Source organism: Epinephelus fuscoguttatus, linkage group LG20 (genome assembly GCF_011397635.1).
Source record: "Epinephelus fuscoguttatus linkage group LG20, E.fuscoguttatus.final_Chr_v1".
In the NCBI taxonomy this organism is placed as follows: Eukaryota; Metazoa; Chordata; class Actinopteri; order Perciformes; family Serranidae; genus Epinephelus; species Epinephelus fuscoguttatus.
Window position 1 is genome coordinate 7,693,814 of NC_064771.1, and position 18,296 is coordinate 7,712,109.

The 18,296-nt window shown below is 39.0% G+C and overlaps 1 protein-coding gene across 1 annotated transcript in view; it reads right to left on the reverse strand.

Annotated features, from left to right (window-relative positions):
• The window catches only part of LOC125880918 (caskin-2-like), a 77,140-nt gene extending 76,263 nt beyond the window's left edge, over positions 1–877 (reverse strand). Inside the window, exon 1 of the mRNA XM_049563754.1 lies at positions 775–877. The gene's annotated coding sequence lies outside the window, so the exon portion shown is untranslated. The remainder of the gene's footprint in view (positions 1–774) is intronic.
• Positions 878–18,296: the final 17,419 nt, after the last annotated feature.

Consider the following 18,296-nt stretch of genomic DNA (forward strand, 5'->3'; position numbering starts at 1 on the left):
AATTTCAGCCCAAACTCCATTCTCGACTCTGACAATTTAATCCCACCTTATCTGCCAGAAATAAGTACACATCAATTATGACAAGTTTTGAGTCCTGCGAGAAATTATCACTATTGCTTGTAAATTCGGCATACATCATATCCACATAACTATCGTAACGTCTCACTAACACCTCAAGGTTTCCCACTGGTCCTTCTTCCAATCTTCAACCAAAACACACCGAGTGGTGGGAACGAGGAGGGTGAAACAGCTGCTAAAAGTTGATATTTTTAAAATAAGGTCCTGTTTGAGGGATTGTGTACATGCCGAATTTACTAGAAAACACCAACTGTTCTTTACAAGTTATCATAAATTAATTATACATGTTCTAGTGTTTGGTTATAAGCAAGTTAACAGGAATCTAAGATTTTTGACTGCGCTTTGATAGTTTTCCCTGAAGTATTGAGAATAACTATGGAATCAACAGTGATATTCAGCCTGTATCTCCAGCCGAAGAGGGATCGATTTAAAATCCCGTCAGTAAGGCTGTCTTTTGGACACAATTAGAAATATATGTACACTGCTACTCATCGTATAAATCCCCCGTACGTGTAGCCTCTCCTCGTTAGCTAACTTGTCAGTCTCAACTGTCAAGGTGTTCCGACTCCCGGTCACGCAAAGTCCAAAAACATACGTCTTCCCATCTAAACCGCGGATTATTTGTACAAATTTAGGTCAATTTAGTGAGCTTTTACTTCCGAATAAATAAGTTTAGAAAGAGAGGAGTGTTCTCACCTGTTGTAGACAACGAACTGCAGGTGGTAACGTACAACACACATTCACTACAGAGTTACTGAGGGAAGAGCGCTGGACAGCACGAGACGGAGGCGCCACTGACCGTCAAGTTAGAAACATCACGTACACAACTTCCGCTAGTTACTTTCAAAGTAAAGCTGCCCCAAATACTGAAACTTTGATGTCAAATTGATTTACCTGTATTTTTACTTATTTGGAATATCATTTGCCACTGAGTTTGCCACAAGTTATGTGTAGCCTATACAAAAACTTCTACCCTAAATGTCTGAAACTACTGAGCAGCAACCTTTTGTAGCTTTGCGCGCCACTTATTTATGTTTTATTTTGAAGGCAAAATTACATAACTTCTACTATTATAGCATCTATTATCCTTCTTAACCCCGACTAACTTTACACCGTTTGTCTCTGTTTAACCTATTCGTGGACACCCGGGATGACAGACGGGGCACAAAACAAATTCACTTATCCCAAGAAGAAGGTGTTAATACATAAACTCAACCAGGATATGACGGCTGACTCACAAAGTCCGGTTAAAACCAGATGTTTTTGTTTTTACACACCCACACTGGGTGCTCCTTTTAGTTTGATTTACCTGCAGGGACACAAATATAAATGTTTCTGCTGTTGAACTAAAGTTACCTGTCTGACTGATAGAAGTGACAATAACATGTGACATAGCTTTCTGCATTATTTCTAATTCAGACCACTACAAGCCGACATTATATAGAAAACCTGTTGCTTGCATGGGCGGATTTTTAAATAGTGGGCCCCTGGGCACAGATATGTAAAGGGCCCCACCACCTCTCCCACGCAGAAGCAAGTCACACAGACTTTGTAGTGATATTGTGTCTCTTTGCAGTAAATTTCTTTTTTTTTTTTCAAGGTGGGGGGTTTTGTGAGCGTGTGTGTGTGTGTAAGTGTGTGTGTGTGCGTGTGCGTGTGTGTGTGTGTGATTTCTGTTTTTTGTTTATTTGTGTGACTCACTGGAGACATTTGGTGTCTCCTTCTGGTTGTTTAATGTGTTTTTGTGGTTGTTTGGGTCTTGTTGATGTAATTTTGTGTCTTAAGATAATTCTGTGTCTTACTGAGGAAATGTGTGTCTCCTTGTGGTTGCTTTCTGTCTTTTTGTAGTTATTTGGGTCTCTTAGATATAATTATGTGTTGGGGTTTTTTTGGTGGTTTTGTGTCTCACTGTAGTCATTTTGTATGTGTTTTTGTTTGTTTAATGTCTTTTTGTCATTATTTGGGTCTCCTTGATGTACTTTTGTATCTCATTTGGGGTAACTTTGTGTTTTTTGATGTAATTTAGTGTCTTTTTGTCATTTTGTGTCTCACTGTAGTCATTTTGTGTCTCTTAGAGCTTGCTTCATATCTTTTTTTCTAATCATTTAGGTCTCTTTTATATAATTTGTGTTTTACTGGGGTCATTTTGTCTTTTCTGGTCATTTTGTGTTGCTTTATAGTCATGTTGTGTTTCTTATGGTTGTTTTGCCCTTTTATTATATTTATGTTCTGTCATTGTGCCATACCTTTGTATCTCTTTGTGGTCTTTTTGTGTCTCTCTGTGATCATTTTGATTCTCTTCCTGGTTAGTACATGTGTTAATTGAGTTAATTTGACATTTGATATTTTGCAAGTGAAGGCCAAGGGGCCGCCTGACACGTTGGGCCCCTGGCCCTGTGCCCAGTAGACCTGTTCAGCAATCCACCCATGGCTGCTTGTTTCCCTGCATGGGACCTGGAGCCCCATGAAAGACCCCTGGAGATACTGAGGGAGATGTAGCTTAGTGTGGTTGTGTGGTGGCGACATCTGCTGGTTAAATACTGGTATTGACATTAGTAATAATAAATTCAAGACAACCTCTCTCTCTTCATGTTATTTTTGCATTTCATGTACAAACCAACAAATATAAAATAAATTGTACATCGGAAAATGAATCAACGCCATTTTTAGTATGCCGTTTTCAAAACTTTTCTTCGGGATTAGAACTACAAAGATTCCCTAATCTCCTTTCCTATGATCCAGGCTCAGAAGGATTTTGCTAATTCTGACTCGCTTTTCTTTTACTTGTCAAGATCGTATTGGTATCATAATATGTAGACTTAAGGTCTATAAATATACCTCTATGTCAACATGTTATATAAACATAAATGAATAAAGTGTAAAAAGAGTATGATAATGTGTGTAAATATTATTCATGCATCTCTATATGTATCAGACAGAATTTGAAGTCTTATTCAATGACAAAATAATCCCGTTTACAACCTCTTGTTTTTGCAGCTGTTATGAGACTTCTCTTGTTTGCTTATTGCATATAATGCCTCCAATAAAGTCTAAATTTGAAATATACCGAAAATGTACCAGTTCTAAACATCTGCTTGCTGGTGTGGTTTTAGAAATCTGCAACGTCACACTTGGGGAACAAGTGTGGGAGATGATCCTGAGTTTAACTGATCTTTTATTTGTCTGTTTTGAAAGCCTCATTGAACATACTCAGCTAATTTGATAACCAAAATATTAAAAGAGATGTGTTGGTAGATTTGAGGATCTGATTTTCAGCCATTTACCCCATAAAATAAACTTTTGAGGGTGGGACTATGGTTTGGAAAGTAAAAATCTAAAGGACAAATTTGAAAAAGGTTGATTTTGAAGCAGAAAGGCTCACCAGAGACACAGTATGTTTTTTCAATCATTCTAAAGCCCACAATGCATTCCTCTAGAGGATATTAGTTTTTATAATGCAAATCTCTTAGACTAAGAAAGTTTGTTTTTGGGTTGATGGAGGAACTTTTGTACCAATGCTTTATCGTGTCCTTGTTGATGCTGATATTCTGTCACTCAGTATTCCCTTCTGAAACCCTGCAACAGCAAAATATGAGCAGAAAACATTTTATTCACAAGGTCGCCTATGTAGAGTTACAGTGCATCCAACCAAATGTGAAAATGACAGCAATCACAAATCTGGCATGCTCAGAGTGAAACACAACGAACATTCTCAAGCATTTATTAAATATAAAAAGTGCTGAATGGCTTCAGATGATCAAAATAACAGCACATGTGCCATTATTGGCTCAGCATTTCATTTGCACCCACAATCCCAACCACACACTGTATATTAATAGCTCTCAACACAAATAACACTGACAACACAGACGATGACATTTCATTTCTTTAAAGTACCCCTTTTTTTCCTGTGTTTTGGTTGTTTGGTGGTTGTTTGTTAGTGACCAATTGCTGTGTTTCCAGCAGGAAAGGGGCCAAAAGACATCATGCTGGAGAAGATCAGGACTCAAATCTACTTTGACAATCGGATGTTTCACATGAAGGGAGCAGCTGAGATGGGCACCACTGCTGCCCATGTGCCCTACGGCATTGCACAGAAAGATAAGCCCAAACAGAACAGTAGTGTGGGGAAGTAGACAGCAGGACTTCAGATGCCAATGGCACAGTCATCCAGCCAGCAACAGAACAAGGGAAGAACTATGGGATGAGGAAACATCACTGAGCCATTAGCACAATGCAGAGATATTATAAGGATTATTATAATGATGTTCTGTAGCACAAGAGTCATAATTCAAAGTAACATCCGCCCCCACATGCAGGGACAACTTTAACAGTAGCCTATATAGTGGCAGCTGTAACAGCACACTTAATATTAAGTTTTTAAAACTTACCCGTTGATGTCTGAAAGTTAAGTTAAGTGAAAAGTCAAAAAAGCACGAGCCTGAAACAAGTATATTTTTAGCCAAATATTAAATGAGTTGTAGAATAAAGTGATTTTGATGAAAAATGAGCCCGAATTTGGTTATGTTATGGTTTTTTTGTTTGTTTGTTTGTTTGTTTGTTTTTTTGACATAGTTGGACTTGATGTGTTCAAGGACCTCTTGAAACGTTTTCTTTAAATATCAGCAGTAAAAAAAAACCCAAAACATTCGAATGTGTATGCCTCTCCCTGAAGCAAAAATAAAAAACATAATTCCCTCTACATTGTTTAAAATGATTTGACATGCCTCTCCATTTTTGCACCGACACATCCCCTCCTCATAAGTAACGAACAGTCCCTTATTAAAAGCAAAAACAATTCAGCATCATAATCACAATACAGCCGTAGCACGTAGGACTATTTAATTAAAATGCCACAACTAAGAAACATTGTTCCTGAGGACTGGTTGATGTGGACTTCCTGAGAACTCTGAGGTAAGAACGGAGCTGATTGGTTCCATGGTCGCCATGGTGTCTCCAGGTGCATTATTTTGATATGATTAGAAGATTAGAACCATAACTAACTTACTAACGGCGAGAAAAGCAGCAGCTCAACTTTCACTCGACGATTTCTGTGGAAAAATACTTCAAACAGCGACTTTTCACATCTGGACCTCTTCTTACGACCTGCTGTCACTGACAAAAGGACTTATTCATGGTAGACGTCAGATTTTCACACTGTTTTTACTCCCATGTTGTATTTATGTATTTTACCGTTGAGACTTCCCCAACGCCCAGACTACACCGATGTAGGCTAGGCTACTAAATGCTAATATTGCAGATATTTTCTGTTGTAAACGAATGAACCTGGACTGACGTTTGACTGCTGTTACCAAGTTTGATCGAGGAAATATAAATGTGCTTGTTTTGGTTTACCAACCGTCTGTTTCATCTGTTGAACAAATAGCTAGCCTAACATAAGTATGCTAATAAACATAGCTAAATAAGTTATTCTGTTTGACTTGTTGGCGATTTAACAGCAACAATAGTATTTAAGCCTCATTTTTTGAATATGCTCATGATTCAAAACGTTTTCAATATTAGTCATATTTGTCACGTATGAGTATTTTACACAAACGTAGTTCAAGTTAGTTTAATGTGGTCATGTTTGAGCAATACACAGGGAGCAACAGAGACGTGTCAAATAGCGGCAGAAGAAGCGTTGATATGGGGCTGTCTTTTTCTCTGTCAGCAAGAAATTTTGAAAGTGACATATTGTTGAAGGAAGTCTGGGGTAAATTTGTCTCTGTACAAGACAGCTACCTGTCTGTAGGCCTAAGTTACTAAATGCATGGGTGGATTATGAGACAATGTGTCTCTGGGCATAGATGTGCAAAAGTCTCCACCACCTCTCCTACATAGGGACAAGAGACACACAGAGTTTGAGGTTTTGCTCATTTTTTATTGTTTATAACTCTATGTAGTCATTTTTGTCTCTCTATTTTGTAACTCTTAGCTCATTTTGTGTCCATTTTGGGCCCTTTGGGTCTCTCTGATGTCACTTGTCTTTTTTGGTCATATTGTGTCTCTTTGTGGTTGTTTTGCCCCCTTTTGTAATATTTAGTGTCTCCTACAGTTCCTTTGCATCTCTTTGTGCTCATTTTGAGTCTCTTCCTGGTCAGTACATTTTATTTTGAGTGACATTTTGCATGTGAAGGCCAGAGGGGCCCTTGATACTTTGGTCCCCTGGGCCTGTGAGCGGTGGGCCCATTGAGTAATCCATCCATGACTGTAATAAAGCTTCCAGACTGTTAGCAGGACAAGCTGGGTTTGAAAATAATATAATTACAATATTATTCCCCCAAAATGATATTGTAAATATTGGAGGAGGTCAGGTTTAATCTGAATTAGTTTTCAAAAGTAGATTCTGACATGAGTTTGATGAGTTTGCCAACAACATGCAGTCAGACATTTTACATTTAACTGTACTGTGTACAACTAAAGTACAACTAATGGGCTTGATGTTGTGTCAAATGATAGTAAGAGAATAACAGAGCCCATGTGTGTCTTCATGTTGTACCAGCATATTGACATATGGAAGGCCTCCTGCAGTAGTAACACTGAAAGAAATGCACACATTTGGCTTTGTACTATTTTCTTTTATTGCAAACACTTCTATTCTTTTGCCTGTGTATAATTTAATGCATGACATTTACTTTTAATGAAGTGTGATTACATTGTGGTACTGATCCTTTAAATTCAATATGTGATGTCATTAATTTTCTAGACAGTCACTATGATATAAGAGTCCATGGTACATTAACATGATGTGGAGCAGTGGTCTCAGGTTTGTGTTTGTCTTTTTTAACCTTCAGATGGCCAAGCACTTATCTTGGACAAGCGTCATCGTTCCAGTCCCCAGCTGGCCTGGCAGCCCACAGCTCGTCCTCCGCAGCTGTCACACCTCCACTTACAGCCTCTATCAGAAACCTGCAGCTTTTGCCAGTCAGCTGTGGTTAAATCTCCACCTATAGCCTCTGTCAGCAACCTGCTGCTGACTCTTGTCCTTTTGCCATATGAAGACCTTTGCAGACCAGGAGGGATGAGAGGGGCACTTTGAAGTTTAAATTTCAGGTAAGGTATTCAAACACAGCTGTGTAATAATCACATGCATAGACAGATAAATTAAAGCCACCTCTGTGTTTATTTCATGTTTACATCGTCTTCTTCTCCTCAGTCACAGGTAATTCCACGTGGTGTGACAGAAAAGCACAGACCCATCATCATAAACCTGACTGAGTAAGATGCTGAACTTCATCTACCTCCAGCTTCTGTCAGCAAGCTGCAGCTGCTGCCTCCACCTGCGGCTCCCGCCTCGACCTGCAGATTCTGGCAGGCAGCTGTGGCCAAACCTCCACCAACAGCATATGTCAGCCTCCGCCTCCAGCTACAGATTCAGACTGACAACTGCGGCTCAAGAAGTAAAGTAATACATATATTAAAATAATCTCATTTAGAAACACAAGCTGTAACATTAAGGCCACAAACATGTGCATCAATAATAATAATAATAATAATAATTCCTAATTATAAAATACAAGTAGGGCTTCATCTGACCAGGGCACGTTGGTATGTTGCACTGTAATAAACTATGGTGCAACATACCAACATATCATGGTCAGATGTAGCCCTACATTGATACTGGATAACATCAACATACATATTAGCCAGCAATCATCATAGCATGTCTGTGTATTACAAAAAATACCAATGAAAATGAGAAATTATTAATTTAATTTAACAATTTAAATAGTTTATTATGGTTTACTTGGAACAAGCATATTATTTTGTTATGGATGGTATTGACTATTTTACAAAAACACATGACGGAGATGGGTTTGCCTTTTTCAAGGGCATATATAGCAAATGGCACAGTTTTTAATTTAACGAGAGTTCTTTTGTGTCTCTGTGAGGTGCTTTTATCTTTGAGTTCATTTTGTGGCTTTTTTAGTCATTTGTGTCTCTTTGAAGTCAATGTATGTCATTTTAGTCATGTTGTGTGTCTCTGAGGCAAGGAAGTGTGTCTCTGAGGTAATTTTGTGTCTTTTTGAGGTCGATTTGTGTCTTCTGTGGTTGTTTTGTGACTGATAAACATTACAAACAACAATAGGACATAACTACAAAACCCAAAACCAGTGAAGTTGGCACGTTATGTAAATCGTAGATAAAAACAGAATACAATGTTTTGCAAATCCTTTTCAACTTATATTCAATTGAATACACTGCAAAGACAAGATGTTTAATGTTCAAACTGAGAAACTTTATTTTTTTTTTTGCAAATAATCATTAACTTAGAATTTAAAGGCAGCAACACATTGCAAAAAAGTTGGCACAGGGGCCTTTTTACCACTGTGTTACATCGCCTTTCCTTTTAACGACACTCAGTAAACGTTTGGGAACTGAGGAGACCAATTTTTGAAGCTTTTCAGGTGGAACTCTTTCCCATTCTTGCTTGATGTACAGCTTAAGTTGTTCAACAGTCCGGGGTCTCCGTTGTCGTATTTTACACTTCATAATGCGCCACACATTTTCAATGGGAGACAGGTCTGGACTACAGGCAGGCCAGTCTAGTACCTGCACTCTTTTACTATGGAGCCATGCTGTTGTAACACGTGCAGAATGTGGCTTGGCATTGTCTTGCTGAAATAAGCAGGGGCGTCCATGAAAAAGACGTTGCTTGGATGGCAACATATGTTGCTCCAAAACCTGTATGTACCTTTCAGCATTAATGGTGTCTTCACATATGTGTAAGTTGCCCATGCCTTGGGCACTAATACACCCCCATACCATCACAGATGCTGGCTTTTGAACTTTGCGCCTATAACAGTCCGGATGGTTCTTTTCCTCTTTGGTCCGGAGGACACGACGTCCACAGTTTCCAAAAACAATTTGAAATGTGGACTCGTCAGACCACAGAACACTTTTCCACTTTGCATCAGTCCATCTTAGATGAGCTCGGGCCCAGCGAAGCTGGCGGCGTTTCTGGGCGCTGTTGATAAATGGCTTTCGCTTTGCATTGTAGAGTTTTAACTTGCACTTGCAGATGTAGCGACGAACTGTAGTTACTGACAGTGGTTTTCTGAAGTGTTCCTGAGCCCATGTGGTAATGTCCTTTACACACTGATGTCGGTTTTTGATGCAGTACCGCCTGAGGGATCGAAGGTCACGGGCATTCAGTGTTGGTTTTCGGCCTTGTCGCTTACGTGCAGTGATTTCTCCAGATTCTCTGAACCTTTTGACGATGTTACGGACCGTAGATGATGAAATCCCTAAATTTCTTGCAATAGCTCGTTGAGGAATGTTGTTCTTAAACTGTTCGACAATCAGCTCACGCATTTGTTCACTAAGTGGTGACCCTCACCCCATCCTTGTTTGTGAATGACTGAGCATTTCAGGGAAGCTGCTTTTATACCCAATCATGGCACCCACCTGTTCCCAATTAGCCCGTTCACCTGTGGGATGTTCCAAATAAGTGTTTGATGAGCATTCCTCAACTTTCTCAGTCTTTTTTGCCACTTGTGCCAGCTTTTTTGAAACATGTTGCAGGCATCAAATTCCAAATGAGCTAATATTTGCAAAAAATTACAAAGTTTACCTGTTCGAACATTAAGTAACTTGTCTTTGCAGTGTATTCAATTGAATATAGGTTGAAAAGGATTTGCAAATCATTGTATTCTGTTTTTATTTACGGTTTACACAACGTGCCAACTTCACTGGTTTTGGGTTTTGTATAAAGATAACAGTGACAGAGAAATGTATAGCTGAATATAACATGTTAGAATCTATAATGCATGAAGTTATTACTTGCTGCATAATAACAACAGCAGGTCTCTCAAGGATGACCTCCATCACTGGTGAGCTCGGTGAACAGCGCTTTGTTTTATCTCCATGGTAACTGATATGAGTCAGAGAGTCAAAGTTTAGGGTGTAATGTTATGAGACAGTAGTATGTCTCGATTGTGCGCATACTGTGTGCAAAACAACTGAATATCCATCCAACAGTTAATTCAAGTTTTTTCCAGCTTGAGGTGAAGTGTATGCTATTATGCTATCTCTGTCATTACTTTCAAATGTATTAAAAAGTGGAAAATAGAATGTAATAAGAGTGTTTATAGGATATATCACTGTCCACTTTGATTGTATTTGTAAAGTGTTGGTATGTTATTTTATAAAGTCATATTCGTAAAAAACGTGTTCACCTTTCCAGTGCGTCCTTAAAAAGGCACTCAGCCATCTAAACTCTGAAAACTCCTGATCCAAGATTTTTCTTTCAATTTGCTGTAAAATGCTCAGTTTACCTGTTAGGTTTCTAAAAATCTCACCTGAGGGGGTTACTGGTGATTTACAATGGTCCCCCCAATGTTAAATAGGTGATTACGGCCCTGCATCACAGCGCAGCTGCTCAGAGGTTCAGTAGCAACAAACGGCAGAAATATGTTGACGCTGAAAGTTGCGTTTCACTCATCCATCTCAGAAACCTGGTAAAACTCTGTGTGGGTCAGACTCTGGACCAGAGTCAGGTGCTGGCTCAGCTGGTACAGCCTCTCCTCTGTAGCAATATCAACCGTGTTGGTGGCCACGACAAAGTGGCGGAGGTCTCCATCAAGAGTGAAGCCACCATCCTCCTCCAGGCACCGAGCCGCTTCTCCTCAGACAGAGAATAACAGACCAGGCACCAGGATCAAATTCTTGCAGTGGTGGCAGCACAACGCTCACACACTGACGGTCTTCATGGCTCTCTGATCTCCTCCACAGTGTCACTAGTCGTGCGTAAAAGCGCAGTGCTTTCTATATAATGATTTTTGCAACATTGCTGTTTTCACTCAGTTGCATTTATCCTATAGAGACAGGGTCTATACACCACATAACCAGTGTGATATGAGTTTCAGATGATGGCAGCCTCGAGCTGACTAGAAAGCGTTTAATGAATACACCTTAATTAATTCACATGATGGTATCCTCATCAAGAAGAACCAAAAGCCGGCTGAGTAAACCGATTCTCAATAAGGTTGCTGCTTGAGAAAAACTGTCCACGTGAATACAGATAAGAGTGGAAAACAAAACACACACATTAAAAAAAAGCCGTAGCGTGTTTAACAAATAAATTGCCGGTTTAATAAATTGTCACAAACTAACAGATGATATTGTTCCTGCTGTGGAGGACTGTCTGATGATGACGTAATGAGAGCTCTGAGGTCAGACGTGTTACGGACCTGATGGTTCCATGGTTGCTATGTTGTCTCTAAGCCATCATTTCACACAGTTAATCATTTGAACCAAAACAAACTTTCTGTTGGAGAGAAAAGCAGCAGCTCAACTTTCACTTGACGATTTTTCTGGAAAACAAACTACAAACTGAGACCTTTTGCTTCTGGACCTCATCTTAAGACCTGCTGTCACTGACAAACGGACTCATTCATGGCAAACGTGAGATTTTGACACTTTGTTAAGCCCATGTTGTTTTCTGTGTATTTTACCGTTGAGACTTGACAAACACTGTACTGATGAAGGTGAAATATGACCAATACTGGCAATATTTTGCCTACATCACTACTGTTTTAGTGTAAATGAATCACAGTGGGCTGATGTTTGACTGTTACCAAGTTTGAATAGGTAAATCTAAAGCTACTGTCTTTGGTTTACCAACTGTCTGTTTTATCTGTCCAACAAACAGCCTCGCATCAACATGCTAATAAAAATATAGGCCAGCTTATATATTTTTTAACTTCTTGGTGATATAGGCCATCAGTGATGAAGCAGTGACACAAACATTGAAGCCTTATTATTTGAATATGCTCATAATTCAACATTTTTCTCAATATAAGTATTTTACACAAAACCTCATTTAAATATTATGATGTCATCATGCTGTGAGAGCAACAGAGAGGTGTGAATCAACTGCACACAGAGATTTTTCTGATGTGGTGCTGGCTTTTTCTCATTCAGTAAAAGAGCTTCAAATTGGCATGTTGTTGAATATCTGGCAAAAATGTCCCTCTGTAAAAGACAGCTATGTCTCTTTGTGGTCAATTTGTGTCTTTTTCAGTTGTTTTGTTCCTTAAAGGTCATGTTTTGTAACTTGGAGGTCATTTTGTGTCTGTTAGAAGTCAATAAATGTATTGTTTAGAAATTTAGTGTGTCTTTCGGATCAAATTGGTTCATTGTAGTTATTTTTTGTTTCAAAGGTAATGTGTCTCTCTGGGATACTGTTGTGTCTGCTTGAAGTCATGTTGTGTGTTTCTGAGGTAAATTTGTGCCATTAACTAATTTTCTGTAATTTTTGTCATTTTGGTTCTGTGTCTCTTTGAGGTCATTCTGTGTCATTGCAGTTATTTTATGACTCTCTGAGGTCATTTTGTGTCTCTTAAAAGTTATTTTGTGTCGTTTTAGACATTTTGTGGTAATTCATTGTCTCTCTGTTGTAATTTTGTGTCTCTCTTAGGTCATTCATTGTCAGCAGTAAAACAGGAGGAAACTTCAAGCCACTTCAAAATGGTCATAAACTCTGCTCACTAACTGCTTGCTGGAGTCTTGTCAGTGCTGGAAAGTGGATATAGGGTCTTGCTGGGAAATTCAGCACATAACTTCAAAAAGGTAGGGAACGACATGTCAGCAACTGTATTGCAGGGCAAGATTGCTCTTTTTTTCAGTGATGTTGTCTGCCCTGGGGGCCATTAGTCTGAGTTTTGCTTTTCAAAATTATTCCTCTGCTCCTCGTCCTTCCAGGCAAAGCCATTTGAATATGTAAATAGCAGGGCTAAATGACAAGTAGCCATTTAGTCTTTACTTGTGGAAATTACATTCTGACATATCTAGATTTATTTTGACTAGTTTAAGTGAACTTAAAATATCTGTACGATAAGTTTGACATGTTACAAACGTATTTTCATTTAAAGAAATCACATTTCAACAACCAAAATTGATTTAAAGATATCATTAATTTAATTATGAATGAAGGTTATCCCTTTTAGCACTACTGCATAAACGATTACAAACATCGATAATTGAATTTCCTCGTTTTGATAAAGGATTGTGACCAGTAGAAATTTAGGCTATTTTACAATTTCCAGACTATTTGAATTTCACTTTCATATCAAGGATTAAATAGTAACAGCTACCAAAAGAATTGGAGATATATTTAAAATGTTACTTGCACTCTCCTTTGCTATCTTCCCTGCCAACTGGAGGGAGGCGTCTCAATCGGCTCTTTGAATTAAATGATTTCATTTATAATTTCTGTTATTGTCATTGTAAAGACACCGAGACACCTTGGAAGAAGGTCTCTCCAATGTTTTCTTCCCAGGGAACACTCCAATTTAATCTCACTGTTAATGCAGTGGAGAGTTTTTCCCTGTCAACTGGAGAGAGGCGTCTCAATAGGCTCTTTGAATTTAACGATTTCATTTATAATTTATCTCATTGTCATTGTAAAGACACCGAAACACCTTGGAAGAAGGTCTCTGCAATGTTTTCTTCCCAGGGAACACTCCAATTTAATCTCACTGTTAATGTACTGGAGACTTTTTCCCTGTCAACTGGAGAGAGGCGTCTCATTAGGCTCTTTGAATTTCATTTATAATTTCTGTTACTGTCACTGTAAAGACAGCGAAACACCTTGGAAGAAGGTCTCTCCAGTGTTTTCTTCCCAGGGAACACTCCAATTGAATTTCACTGTAAAAGTATTGGAGAGTTTTTCCTGTCAACTGGAGAGAGGCGTCTAAATAGGCTCTTTGAATTTAATGATTTCATTTATAATTTCTGTTATTGTCATTGTAAAGACACCGAGACACCTTGGAAGAAGGTCTCTGCAATGTTTTCTTCCCAGGGAACACTCCAATTTAATCTCACTGTTAATGTACTGGAGACTTTTTCCCTGTCAACCGGAGAGAGGTGTCTCAATAGGCTCTTTGAATTTAACGATTTCATTTATAATTTCTGTTATTGTCATTGTAAAGACACCGAAACACCTTGGAAGAAGGTCTCTGCAATGTTTTCTTCCCAGGGAACACTCCAATTTAATCTCACTGTTAATGTACTGGAGACTTTTTCCCTGTCAACTGGAGAGAGGCGTCTAAATAGGCTCTTTGAATTTAACGATTTCATTTATAATTTCTGTTACTGTCATTGTAAAGACACCGAAACACCTTGGAAGAAGGTCTCTCCAATGTTTTCTTCCCAGGGAACACTCCAATTTAATCTCACTGTAAAAGTATTGGAGACTTTTTCCCTTTCAACTGGAGAGAGGCGTCTCAATAGGCTCTTTGAGTTTAACGATTTCATTTATAATTTCTGTTATTGTCATTGTAAAGACACCGAAACACCTTGGAAGAAGGTCTCTCCAATGTTTTCTTCCCAGGGAACACTCCAATTTAATCTCACTGTTAATGTACTGGAGAATTTTTCCCTGTCAACTGGAGAGAGGTGTCTCAATAGGCTCTTTGAATTTCATTTATAATTTCTGTTATTGTCATTGTAAAGACAGCGAAACACCTTGGAAGAAGGTCTCTCCAATGTTTTCTTCCCAGGGAACACTCCAATTGAATTTCACTGTAAAAGTATTGGAGAGTTATTCCTGTCAACTGGAGAGAGGCGTCTAAATAGGCTCTTTGAATTAAACTGTTTAATTTATAATTTCTGTTACTGTCATTGTCAAGACACCGAAACACCTTGGAAGAAGGTCTCTCCAATGTTTTCTTCCCAGGGAACACTCCAATTTAATTTCACTGTAAAAGTATTAGAGAGTTTTTCCTGTCAACTGGAGAGAGGTGTCTAAATAGGCTCTTTGAATGAAACTGTTTAATATATAATTTCTGTTACTCTCATTGTAAAGACACCGAAACACCTTGGAAGAAGGTCTCTCCAATGTTTTCTTCCCAGGGAACACTCCAATTTAATTTCACTGTAAAAGTATTGGAGAGTTTTTCCTGTCAACTGGAGAGAGGTGTTTCAATAGGCTCTTTGAATTTCATTTATAATTTCTGTTATTGTCATTGTAAAGACACCGAGACACCTCGGAAGAAGGCCTCGCCAATGTTTTCTTCCCAGGAAACACTCCAAGTTTATCTCACTGTTAATGTATTGGAGTCTTTTTCCCTGTCAACTGGAGAGAGGCGTCTCATTAGGCTCTTTGAATTTCATTTATAATTTCTGTTATTGTCATTGTAAAGACACCGAAACACCTTGGAAGAAGGTCTCTGCAATGTTTTCTTCCCAGGGAACACTCCAATTTAATCTCACTGTTAATGTACTGGAGACTTTTTCCCTGTCAACTGGAGAGAGCGTCTCACTAGGCTATTTGACTTTTACTATTTCATTTATAATTTCTGTTATTGTCATTGTAAAGACACCGAAACACCTTGGAAGAAGGTCTCTCCAATGTTTTCTTCCCAGGGAACACTCCAATTTAATCTCACTGTTAATGTACTGGAGAATTTTTCCCTGTCAACTGGAGAGAGGCGTCTCATTAGGCTCTTTGAATTTCATTTATAATTTCTGTTATTGTCATTGTAAAGACACCGAAACACCTTGGAAGAAGGTCTCTCCAGTGTTTTCTTCCCAGGGAACACTCCAATTGAATTTCACTGTAAAAGTATTGGAGAGTTTTTCCTGTCAACTAGAGAGAGGCGTCTAAATAGGCTCTTTGAATTTAACGATTTCATTTATAATTTCTGTTATTGTCATTGTAAAGACACCGAGACACCTTGGAAGAAGGTCTCTGCAATGTTTTCTTCCCAGGGAACACTCCAATTTAATCTCACTGTTAATGTACTGGAGACTTTTTCCCTGTCAACTGGAGAGAGGCGTCTCATTAGGCTCTTTGAATTTAACTATTTCATTTATAATTTCTGTTATTGTCATTGTAAAGACAGCGAAACACCTTGGAAGAAGGTCTCTCCAATGTTTTCTTCCCAGGGAACACTCCAATTTAATTTCACTGTAAAAGTATTGGAGAGTTTTTCCTGTCAACTGGAGAGAGGCGTCTAAACAGGCTCTTTGAATTAAACTGTTTAATTTATAATTTCTGTTACTGTCATTGTAAAGACACCGAAACACCTTGGAAGAAGGTCTCTCCAATGTTTTCTTCCCAGGGAACACTCCAATTTAATTTCACTGTAAAAGTATTGGAGAGTTTTTCCTGTCAACTGGAGAGAGGTGTCTCAATAGGCTCTTTGAATTAAACTGTTTAATATATAATTTCTGTTACTGTCATTGTAAAGACACCGAAACACCTTGGAAGAAGGTCTCTCCAATGTTTTCTTCCCAGGGAACACTCCAATTTAATCTCACTGTTAATGTACTGGAGTCTTTTTCCCTGTCAACTGGAGAGAGGTGTCTCAATAGGCTCTTTGAATTTCATTTATAATTTCTGTTATTGTCATTGTAAAGACACCGAGACACCTTGGAAGAAGGTCTCTCCAGTGTTTTCTTCCCAGGGAACACTCCAATTTAATCTCACTGTTAATGCAGTGGAGAGTTTTTCCCTGTCAACTGGAGAGAGGTGTCTCAATAGGCTCTTTGAATTTAACGATTTCATTTATAATTTATCTCATTGTCATTGTAAAGACACCGAAACACCTTGGAAGAAGGTCTCTCCAATGTTTTCTTCCCAGGGAACACTCCAATTTAATCTCACTGTTAATGTACTGGAGACTTTTTCCCTGTCAACTGGAGAGAGGCGTCTCAATAGGCTCTTTGAGTTTAACGATTTCATTTATAATTTCTGTTATTGTCATTGTAAAGACACCGAAACACCTTGGAAGAAGGTCTCTCCAGTGTTTTCTTCCCAGGGAACACTCCAATTTAATCTCACTGTTAATGTACTGGAGACTTTTTCCCTGTCAACTGGAGAGAGGCGTCTCATTAGGCTCTTTGAATTTCATTTATAATTTCTGTTATTGTCACTGTAAAGACACCGAGACACCTTGGAAGAAGGTCTCTCCAGTGTTTTCTTCCCAGGGAACACTCCAATTGAATTTCACTGTAAAAGTATTGGAGACATTTTCCCTGTCAACTGGAGAGAGGCGTCTAAATAGGCTCTTTGAATTAAACTATTTCATTCATAACTTCTGTTATTGTCATTGTAAAGACACCGAAACACCTTGGAAGAAGGTCTCCAATGTTATAATGACAGCTGCTGCCAAACCTCCACCAACAGCCTTTTGCAGCAACATACAGGCTACAGCTCCACCTGCAAATTCTGGATGATAGCTGTGTCAACACCTCCACTTACAGTCTCTGTTAGCAACTTAAAGCTACCCCTCCACCTGCAAATTCTGCCAGTCAGCTGTGGTTAAACCTCCACCTATAACCTTTACTGCTTACGCTTGTCCATTTGCCATATGAAGACCTAAGTGGACCAGGACGGATGAGAGGGACATTTTGAAGTTTAAATTTCAGGTAAGGTATTCAAACACAGCTGTGTAACAATCACATGTATGGACAAATAAATTAAAGCCACCTTTCTGTTTATTTCATGTTTACATCGTCTTCTTCTCCTCAGTCACAGGTAATTCCACGTGGTGTGACAGAAAAGCACAGACCCATCATCATAAACCTGACTGACTAAGATGCTGAACTTCATCTACCTTCAGCCTCTGTCAACAACCTGCAGCCTTCATCTCCAGCTACAGGTTCTGACAGACAACTGTGCCTAGACCCCCACCTACAGTCTGTGTCCACAATCTGCAGCTCCCTCCTGTAACTTCTGATGCTGGCTTACGGCTGTTGGCAAACCTCCACCAACAGCATCTGTCAGCCTGTCCCTCCATCCTCCGGCTCCAGCTACAGATTCGAACCAACATATGTGGCAAGACTTCGACCAATAGCCTTTCTCAAAAACTTGTACTGCTGACTCTTGTCCCTTTGCCATATGAAGACCTAAGCAGACCAGGAGGGATGAGAGGGGTACTTTGAAGTTTAAATTTCAGGTAAGGTATTCAAACACAGCTGTGTAATACTCACATGCATGGACAGATAAATTAAAGCCACCTCTGTGTTTATTTCATGTTTACATCGTCTTCTTCTTCTCCTCACAGGTATTTCCACATGTGGTGTGAAAGAAGAGCACAGACCAATCATCATAAACCTGACTGACTAAGATGCTGAACTTCATCTACCAGAGGGATCTTCCACCCACTCATCTGAACCTAAGGTAGTGTAGCTCAGGCTGGTGTATAGCACTATGAGATTTGGTAGTGTCTTAGTGTCTCGCCGTGCATTTTTAGTTTATGTGATTTTTG